At 34.2% G+C, this 11,663-nt stretch overlaps 1 pseudogene; it reads right to left on the bottom strand.

The window, feature by feature from the left end:
• LOC112779587 (general transcription and DNA repair factor IIH helicase/translocase subunit XPB1-like) overlaps nt 1-11,453 on the bottom strand; it is a 117,684-nt pseudogene extending 106,231 nt beyond the window's left edge.
• Between the last annotated feature and the right edge of the window lie 210 nt (nt 11,454-11,663).

An 11,663-nucleotide genomic window follows, 5' to 3' on the forward strand; every position in this document is an offset into this window, starting at 1 on the left:
CATTATCTCTATCATGCTTCCAATGCATTATGCATAGTGCAGCAACCAGATCAATTTGTTCAAGAAATTAATACTTTCATGCCATTTCAGAGCTTATCACTTTATTATGTGTGTTGAATTGGGATATAATATTAATAAGGAATATAAATTTGGCTTCTCAGGAGGTCGTAGCATATCATCAGATGCATGCATGTGGACAAGTAGCTGCATGGAATCAAAAGCCAAAAGCAGCCAGTAATAATTTTTGGTTGGAGTCTTTCGTTTTGTGACTAATTTGGTTCGAATATAATTGAAAGTGGTGGCTATTTTCAATCACTATTCATAAATAAATAAATAAGTAGAAGGTTAAACATTGAATAGCTTTTCTGGGAGTCTTAAACTCTACCAATATTTTGTGATAGTGTATATGCTGAAGAACTAAATACTCCACTATTGTTTCTTTTATCAAAAGATTCCATTGACCCACACCACTACAGTTTCCACTGTGAAATGCTGCATAGAAATATCAAATGTTGCAAAAGAGTATATTAGAATCTTGAGTTTGGTAGCAGAAAACTGAATATTCTTTCAATATTGAGTATTCCTCATACTTCACAAAGAAGCAGAAAACTAACTAAGCTCCAAGAAGCTAAACCAGAAAACAGAATCAGCTAATAACAAAATGCTTAATCAGTAACCGAATTTCAAATTCCAACAAAGTTAAAACTAGCTAACAAGAAATCAAGCAAGCAATCAACACATGAAGAATTTGAATATATCCCTATTGAGTACTCAGTTTCATAACTCTAAAGAATTTTATTTTATATCTCTTTTTTAATTTATTTTTAAATAATTTTGACATATACTAAAAATTAGTGATTATTAATTAATTGTGAAAAATGTAAATTAAATATAAAATATATATTAAAATTATATAAAAAATATATATAAATATATAATAATTAATTTGTTGATTAATTTTTGAGGTGGAGAGAATATTTTTATTTTCTTTGAAGAAATTAAATTTGCAGTACTAGTTTATATTTTTGTGTCCAGCTACTATGTCCAAAAACGGGCAGAACAAATGAGGGATGAGAAAAGAATAAAATAACAGCATTGAAGATTATTAAACATATTTCTTAGTAGCTAACATTAGTTATAAAGCAATTTACAAGAAATGAAAAGAAAAAAAAGGAAAGGAAGGGAGGCCAAAAAAAGAAAGAAAGCTAAGCTTGAAGAAATGAAAAAAGGGTAGTGTACTTGAGCTGAAATTCAAGACTAATGTAATATACAAAGATTATATGCTGGAGTAGTGTTTGGAATTTGAATGTCAAAAGTGGATATCAAAATGGATTTATCATGAAAAAAGAAACAGATTATTTGATGATATGCTCTTGATATTCACTGTTAATGCGAGACAGAAAGAGTAGGATTTTTGTTCTTTACTTGTTGGAAAGCTAAGCAGTTGGTTTGGTTATGCCTATAAAATTATATATTAACTGAAACTACATGTGATCTAGTATTTGATTGATCATTGATCTTAATCATAAAACATATAAAATCAATAATTAAAATTCCTGAAAATTTTTAATATATCTAAAATGCATTCAATAATATATAGATATTCTTTTCCATACACATATGTTATTGGAAACAAGAAGATTGAACTGAGACATTGACCATAAATGAATTGTTGGAATTACTGTGAGTAAACAACAGGGCATGTGAGTTAGTGGAAAATGACAATTTGAGAGTTGTAGTGATCAGAGTTGAGAGAAGAAGAATCTTAGATATGTGCATCATTGGAATTAGGGAGATGCACATGTCCCAAACCTAAATCCACAAGCTTGGCTCGTGGCTAGTGACCAAATTAAAGGGGTCCTCCCACTTTCTATCTGCTCTATATAAAGTGGTCTCTCTTCCAAACCAATTCAAACTCAATACAACAATCGAATAATAGTGCACCAATTCAGTAACATACATACACTTGCATTATTCGTTCAACTACTTACTCTAGAAAAATGTGTTCCACTTGCAAGGTTAATGTTGCCTCTTGCTGCAACAAGCTTGAAAACGATGATCGTGATGATGGCTATGCTCCTGCAACTACTGATTGCTTTCGACAAGAGGATAATAATGAATATGATCATTCAAGTTTCATGGAAGGTGATGATGACGATGATGGCTATGACTACGCTCCTGCTGCCTAATATACTAAAGCGAAAAGTTCAAGGGTCAGCACAATTTAGTGTATTTAGTCAGCACTTATAGCTAGTTATTGGTCTAATTCCTTTAGTTTAGTAGTGATTCTAACAAAATCCATTCTAGTTTGTAGTTATAGTTAACCAAAAAATTGGCTGATTAGACATAGAAATTAAATCAAAAATTCCATTCAGGAATTTCTTCGAACATGTGGTGTGCAGAGTTTAAAACAGTAAATTTCAATTCAATCTAAGCAACATTCAACCCAGTAATTTCAGAAAGATGCAGCCAACAACAATTTCAGTCTAGAAACACAAGTTTTAACAAACCTAAGCCAAACCAAAATTTCTAAAAACAGAATTAAAAAGCAGTGAAAATAAAGAAAAGAAAGACATGGAACAGGGGAAGGGAACCTGCATTGATGAAAGGAGGAAGAAGAACGGAGAGGCGGCGGGGTGGTGGTGATGTCGCGGTGGCACAGAAGGTCGCCGCCACTGGTGGTTGCTTGTCGGTGCTTGAAGACGCGGACAGAGGGTGACTCCATGAACAGGGGTGTCGCACGCAGGAACGAAGAAATGGAGAAATGGGGAAGAAAGAGAAGAAGGAAGAGAGAGGGTAGGCGATTGTGGTCGCCGGTGGTGGTGTCGGACGGAGGCGGTGGTGAAGAGAAAGTGAAGTCAACCAAAGATACCTAGCTTGAAGAATACCTAGCTTGAATTTGGGGAAGTTTGCGTTTCTGAATTTGGAAGCCGGAGTGGACGCGAGGATATATGTTTTTAGTGATAAAAATCGACGGAATATTTGTCGATTTTAATTAAAAAAAACAACACACAAAGCTTCTATTTTATAGATTAAATTTACACCGTCCACTTCATTTTAGGAAGCAATCAAGACCGTTCAAATTTATCGATGGCAAAGGTGTCGATAATTTAAATAATAAAATAGACACTATATTTGTCGATTTTAATATAAAAAAACAATACATATGGCGTCTATTATATAAATTAAATTTAGACCGTTTATTCCATTTTAGAAAGTAATCTAGACCGTTCAAATTTATCGACGGCAAGGTTGTCAATATTTAAAATAATAAAATAGACACCATATTCGTCGATTTTATTTTCGACTTCTGGTTCGACCCTACCATGACGATAATACAGAAATAAATTAATGCATTATAAAAATATCGACGAATAGGCCGTCAATTTTAATATTTTTATTTTTTATTATTTTTTTGGTAATATCGACATCAAGCTGTCGAAAATTATCGACGGCAGAAATAGCCGTCGATTTTTGCCGTCGATAAATACGCTCTTTCTTGTAGTGACACTTTGGTTGGGAGATGCATCAATTTGATGTTAAAAATGCCTTCTTGCATGGAAATTTGGAAGAAGTGTACATGGAGATTCCACCAGGATATGGTATCACTAGTGAAGGAAATAAGATATGCAGACTAAAAAAGGCTTTGTATGGTCTTAAACAGTCACCTCATGCCTGGTTTGGAAGATTTACTCAAGCTATGATATCTTTAGGGTATCGACAAAGCCAAGGTGATCATACTCTGTTTATAAAACATTCACAGGAAGGAAAACCCACTCTACTATTGGTCTATGTAGATGATATAATTATTGCAGGTAATGATGAGTTAGAAAAATAGACTTTGAAAGAGAAGTTAGCCACTCAGTTTGAGATGAAGGATCTTGACAAGCTAAAGTACTTCCTTGGGATAGAGGTTGTTTACTCTAGACAAGACATCTTTATTTCCCAAAGAAAATATATCCTAGATCTCCTCAAAGAGATTGGTAAGTTGGATTGCAAGATCACTAGAGTGCCCATAGAGCAAAATCATAGAATTGAAAATGATGAGGAAAGCCCAAAGGTGGAGAAGACATAGCACCAGAAGCTTGTGGGAAAACTCATCTATTTATCACACACCAAGCCTGACATAACCTATGCAGTTAGTGTGGTTAGTCAATTCATGCATGATCCAAGTGAGAGACATTTGCAGTCTATAAACAGGATTATTCAGTACTTGAAAGCCTCTCCAGGGAAAGGCTTGCTATTCAAAAAAGGAAGGGATTTTATCCATGAAAGTATATACTGATGCTGACTATGCTGGATCAATTATTGATAGAAGATCCACCTCAGGATATTGTATGTTCTCGGGAGAAAACTTGGTGACATGGAGGAGCAAGAAGCAAAATGTAGTTGCAAGATTAAGTGCAGAGGTGAAATTTAGAACCCTGGCCCAAGGGATTTGGGAATTATTATGGATGAAGATCATACTCGATGACCTCAAAGTAAAGTATGAAGCTCCTATGGAATTGGTTTGTGATAATAAGTCTGCCATTAGTATTGCACACAATCTAGTTCAACATAACTGAACAAAGTATGTAGAAATATACCGACATTTTATTAAGGAGAAATTGGACAATGGTCTTATAGCCACTAAAGTACATCCCTTCAAGACTCCAATTGCCAGATATGTTCACTAAGAGACTTTCCACAGAGCACTTAAAAGACCTTACTTGTAAGTTGGGAATGATAGATATACATTCACCAGCTTGAGGGAGAGTGTTGTAATTATTCTATAATTAGTACAGATTTGTTTATATTAGGACAGATTTGGTGTAGATTTGTTTTGAATAACTTTTATTACCTATTATTTTGTTTCCTTAATTAAGTTGTAAATAAATCTTTATATTCTGTATGTAATTACTCTCTAAGTGAAACAATTCAAGAATAATATTCAAAAATCTTCTTTTCAAGTAATACATAATCATAGCTGCCCCAATAAGTTATGATAGTATTACATGTGGAGGAAGTTCAAAAACTAACCTTTGCCCTAAGAATATACCCCCTAACCGTTGGCCTTTTTGATGCCTTGAACTGGCATGAGAAGGGATTTGAATTATTAAATTTGCTTCAGGGATATCAATAGAGTTGTCACCCACCTGAAAATTTTAGAGAGGTGCTAGGATTAGATCATTGTATGTTATTCTGTAAAATTAAAAAGGAAATCACACATAATATATCAATAATATCAAACAGGCAACACTGAGGCAGACAACTATAAAACATACTAGATCTTTTACAAAACCAATCAATACAACAAAACTTGCAAAAATACATCAGTTCAAACTTGACATTCATCAAGGTCGATAGGATGGACCTACCAACATATGCTTTGACATATCCAAGAAGAATAAAGCAGATAATTCTCAAAATGGAAGTATAGGAAAATGGGAAAAGACCTTGGAAAGGAAAATAGTGTTTACATCTTTGCTAGTTTTGAAGGCTTGAAGAATTTTTGTCCGCTCGACATGGCTGCAGATAACACATTAGAATATAAGGTACCGTAGAAAGAGAACCACAAATTATATATATAGTAATAATATATGTCAACAGCACCTAGTAGCAGTATATATCATAGGCTTGTGGAGTTACATGGCATACTCAGTGAGAGTAAAAAGATTATCAACAAAGACTATAATTGTATCACGACGTGCCTTTTCATGGTAATTTATGAGAAACTCACATGCCCTGAACTTATTTGGATTCATCACATATAATGCCTGTAAATGTAAACATAATTAGTTAGGAACAGTGAACTTAAACAAGTAAACCACAGAAATTGTTTAGCAGTAGAAGTATTCTTTAAAATTTATTTTCAATCCATTGATAATCTAAATAGCCACAACATAAAATGCAACCTGTAGTACTCAACAAAACCAATGCATTATAATCTCTCCACATAATCTCTACTTTAAAGCAGGAAGCCTTGCCTGCCTGTTTTTTTAGTTCTCTTTCTTTAGAAACTCAGCAAAAAACTCAATTATCATTGGACACCATACATCAGCACACTATACATTTGCAATAAATCCTCCTTTTAATAAATCTAACCAATTTGCTTCATAAAACTTGGGACCAATTAGGAAGTTCAGATCGGTAATCCTTTTTTCGTCTCTCACAAGTGTAGCTGCAGTGTTAACCATCAAGATTTCAGTCCCAGCAGAAAAAGGCTAAGTTCACAATAAGGATGATGACAAAATTAAAAGCAAAATGGAATACCTATGAGCCCAAGATTGCAGTGAGATTTGGTGATAATAATGACTTCTCGAAATAAATGGGATGGAACCACGTGTAGATGTTTAATAATGCAATGATATTATGCATAAAGAACAACCTTAAGAATTCAAGCCAGAAGGATACAACCATAATTTAGCATGACAACCTCATCCATGAGGAGCAATCCCTATTCCCTATTTTTTATTTCTTCAATGATCTTGTCTGATTCTTCAGATAATTTACCAGTAAAAGTAATCATATTATATGTTGTCACAACATTTCCAGCATTACCATGGAATCTCTCTTTGCTATCAGATGTTATTTGTTCATCGTGGATAGTTGACCAAAGTTTAAACTAAAAAGGCCACTGATCTACAGAGACGCCATTTGTTGCCAAACAAAGGCAGCTCTGTTTCATCCGGCAAGCTGCAGAAACACCAACTAGGGACTTTCCAGTGCCACGTGGGAGAACTATTATACCAGATCTTGCTCTACCTGGGAGGAAGACAATAAAATTGCAGCCAAAAGTAATTTAATTTTCAATATGCACTTATGTTACTGAAGTCATGCTAATCCAAGCCCGATGCAGCCACACCACAAGCCAATTATCTCTAAGCAGTTTTTTTATACTAGAAACATAAACATACCAACTCATAAATTTCCATAAAAGAAATAACCAAATATTTTCTTGGGTAAAAACTAATGCATATAGATTAAATATATACCTACTACAAATCATCCAAATGCCATACTACTAGCTCATATTACATGAGGTTTCCAAGTGAGGAAGGACCATTGATAGGCTTGCACACTGCAAAAATATGTTCCAAGGTGTGTATGTTTCCCTTTACTTCAATTTTTGTCATAATACACTCTGCATGGTTTAACAGTGGTCCCGAATATTGTAGTCTTCAAAATACACAGAAAGATGGAATATTATTTTTTATATCTCAAGTCAAACAACTAAAGAAGTCAGATCGATCAATTCTAAAAAACAACTGATGGGTGCTCATAAAGTATAACATGTTAAGAGGAAGTGTAAAGATTTTTTTATTTTTTATTTTTTAACTAGAGAGGAAATTTAAAGATACATGTGCATGCAAAATATATCAGCATTACCATTTCCAAACATTTTACTAAGGCTCTTCTCTTGATATGGTGGAGGTTTTCCTTGAGGCTTTAGTTCCATGTCAATGTCTGGATTCACCTGCACCATTAAAACAGGGTAACTGCATGAGCAGCAGATAAACTAATTTAAAGTCCAAAGCCATAAAGTTGCAATGCTTGGCATATATAAACATATTGATTATGATCCTGAAAAATTATAATTACTGTATCATTTCTGAAGTCATACACCTCCAAACATGGGATAATTTAATGCATTTAGCAAGCACCGTTGCTTTACGATTTCAACCTACATACAAATAGAATATATAATTTGAAGTAACTACAACTATTCTATCCTATTTTCTAATATCAATGTAACCAAATATTCAAATTAGCTCTCGTTACATTTGCAATGACAATCTCAACTTTCTTATAAGCACCGAACATGTGAAGGATTTCGACACCTCATATACTCAATTTTTGCCTTCTTATATTCAAAATAATCAATTTATTGCATTAATTTAGGACATGAATGACATATAATCTGGCACCATTATGTTCCAAGACTTGCTATATGCAGTCAGATTGAGAAAACAAATGGATTAAGGTGCTCAAGAAAGAAATATCACATTCCTTTTTAACAGCTTGACCAATGTTACCTGAGAAGGATCAATTTCAAATAAATGAGCTTCTTTATCTTCAGCTACAGCTGCTACTTCTGCTTCATCGAACAACTCATCGTGAGTGCCTTCAATTTCACCTACTGTTTTGCTGATTGTAAATCCATCCCCATTTGTACCCTACAAAAATAAAAATCAATACTGAATTTGAGTTTCACCTATATATGGGGAAGAGGAAGCAAAAAAATACACGAAGAAAGACATAACATACAATCATAGCAATTTTGTCAAACCAAAGTCACCCAAATATATTAAACAGAAAGAAAATCTGATCACACACCTCAGAAACAATCCTTGCTCTAGATATAGTTTTATCCTTGAGAAATGTCTTCAATACCTACAAAAATTTGAAGTATGAACCGCATAAGATCTGAAAAAAGCATTTGCAGAAATTGCTTGCTAGGGGCATCTGACATTTCTGCATGCCTCAGAAAAAGGAGATTCAACAAAGTAGCTGTTCTTCTTAAGCATTCTAGTGTGATCATGTATAAACTTAATCATCTCTTTGGGAAGCTTGGTTTTGGACAACTTGGTCAAAACATTTATGATTGTTTCTGTTTCTGAACCTACTGAAACCGCGGAATACAAGGAGTGCAGAGTAAGGTTGTACTCATGCATTGACTCCGGTCTGTACAGCACCAATCGTTTAACACAACATTGCATATTTGTAGTGGAATCATCATCTTTTTATATATTCCAATAACAAGGAACCTGCAGACAGGTTTGGCGATGGCAATGAGAAAATCGTAAGCATGCTTGTACACGGGAGAGGGCGATTTAGGTTATCTGGTTTCAACTCCAATTTGCTAAAATCTTTGGTTCTACCATCCGATTCACGCCAAAAACCCCTCAACCCTAGAGTAGGATTGCATGAAATTGAAAATTGGACGGTCAATGAAGATTACCATCATTGTCAATGCTTTTTTTGCCATTTCCCTGTTTGAAATAATGTAAGCAAAACAGCAGAAGTTGAGAAAATGAAAGAAACGAACTGATATCAGAGATGTAGGAGAGAACTAACGTCTTTCACGGTTTTCTGTTTCTTGGAGGGTCGACCTTTTTCAACTGAGAATACCAAAACACTAAAAGAAGAGAAAAAGAAACGGTGTGATTACGGTGCATTTCAATAGAATTGGCGGGAGGATAAGAAAATCAGGAAAGCTAGAATGAAGGGAGAAAACTTAAAAGTGCCGTGTTCCATTAGATATCCTCCTTTTCTTGACAATAAACCAACTACAGTTACTAATGAAATAGCCAGAACGAAGACAGTAAAAACTAGAAACAAAACTGACAAATGACAATGAATTTTCCGATAGAAAATGTCTGCGTATTTAATATTTATACTATTGAATTTTGGCGAGGAAGACGGTGTTTGTCGCATCCTACAAACGGGCCAATGACAACATGGGCCGGTCCGGCCCAAAAACACTAACTAATGCGAGGGGAGTATGAAGCTATCTGAGGATATCTTAATCCACTTATTCACCACAACAAAATTATATGCAAGTGACTGGTTCCTCACTGATCCATATTCACCACAAAAGCATCTGAAGATATCTTAATCCACTTATTCATTGCTATATTTCCTTCTTTCCAATAATGTCAGTTTAACAAATCAAATAAACTTTAGGTCTAAAATAACCAAATAGACTAAAGGCCAGTGACTTTTATAACAGCTATCATGAGTATGAAGCTAAAACCATTATCAAACTTTTCACTTTTGGCTTTCTTGGTATGATACAATGGTTCTTACAAAAATTCAGAATAATAAAAAGGAATCTAACTGTTGTATGATCTTTATCCAAGAAAAAAGAAGAAATTCAATGCATATATAAATCAAAATCTATCGTCTGATTGGAGGATGCTTTGAACTTTATGAATATATACACTGGCATGTCATCATGTACGCTATGTTGGTTCTCTTTGTAACAGTATTTTTCAAAGTCAATCTGGTATAAGTTGGCACCTCGCAGATGCATTTCAACATCAATGTCAATCTAAGGAAGAGAAAAAGAGAAAGAAAAAGAGGATGTTTGATGTCTAAAGCATATCTATTAATAGATTATGTATGGTTTAATGCATGGACATATTTTTGGTGTCATATGTCTTTGATTTCAAGAGGGTAAATTTGTTAGCCACTATATCAGAAAGTGGGGTATGTAATCCTTTTCAACTTAGCAATCTATAGAAACACCTCCAAGACAATGCCATGTGATCCCTTATCACTCATCAAAAATAATTTCAGTTGGAAATTGATTTGAAGGTTTCCTACTTCCCTTAGCATCTATATATACCAAATTTCTTAGGGTTGTAAATTAACACAAGTCATTTGCATCCTCAAGTATCCTAACTCAAATACTTATTTCTCATACAAGTTCTTTGAAAAAACCACTATACAACATGGGTTTTCGCATTCCAAGTATTAAAAGAGCAACAAAAACAATTTCCAAGGGGATAGATATACCAAACGACTACCTTGCAGTCTATGTTAGAGACAACATGAGGTGGTTCGTGATTCCAATATCATACTTGAACCAACCTTCATTTCAAGAATTGTTGAGTCACGTTGAAGAAGAATATGTATATGATCATCCAATGGGTGGTCTCACAATTCCGTGCAGTGAGAATGAGTTTCTAAACATCGATTCTCACTTGAATGGGATGTAGATCATGCTATTAGGATGTAGATAAATTAGTTGAGAGACATATTTATACAGAAGGCACTTCATTCTTTTTTTTATGGACACTTTCCATTTTGCTTTCATTCCTATGGCAAGATAGTATTGTAACTTAAAACACTTGTTGCTATTGTTATATCTCAATTCTCTAATGAACTAACTCGTTCAAATGAGATACTGAACAAGTGAATATAGACGATCAATCTAACAAAATGAATGGTTCTTGCAAAAATTAAGTTCCAAAGGAAAACTTATTATATATCTGTTTTAGAGAATGCTAGTATGCTTTTCTCCCTTCCACTCTTTCTGAATGTAGTGTTGTCTTCTAATTAAAATAATTCACTCCTAGACTCTAATTGTTTTGATCAATTAATCATACAATTTGTTAATGTCCTACCCACAGCTAGCCATTTAGGCCATTGTCTTGGCTTGGAACCTATAAGACACCTTAAGTAGGTTTCCAAGCATTTATTGACAACCCACGTTGACCTTCCATTTGTGGATGATAAGTTGAACACATCTTGAGGGTGGTCCCAGCTTCCTTGAACTCACCCCAAAATTTTCTCTTGAATAATTTATCTCGAACAATTGAATTTAGAAAACCATGAAGTTGCACCACTTCTTTGGCAAACAAATCAACTACTTCCTTAACTGTGTAAAAGTATGCTAGACTAAAAAAATGAGCATATTTAATCATCCTATTCACAACCACCAAAATAGTGTCTATTTCCAAAGCCATGTAGTCCCCCAATGTAGTCCATAGATACATTAGACCGAACATTTATGGGAATTGATAATGGTTATAACAGGCTAGCTGGTGGACGAAATTGTGATCACTATTTTGTGCCTTTTGGTATCATTGTAAAATTATGGAATTTAAGAAATTGGCATGAGTGGACACAATTCCGTTCAACTAACCAGCAAGTGTACTGGGTCGTCCAAGTAATAC

Source organism: Arachis hypogaea, chromosome 3 (assembly GCF_003086295.3).
Source record: "Arachis hypogaea cultivar Tifrunner chromosome 3, arahy.Tifrunner.gnm2.J5K5, whole genome shotgun sequence".
In the NCBI taxonomy this organism is placed as follows: Eukaryota; Viridiplantae; Streptophyta; class Magnoliopsida; order Fabales; family Fabaceae; genus Arachis; species Arachis hypogaea.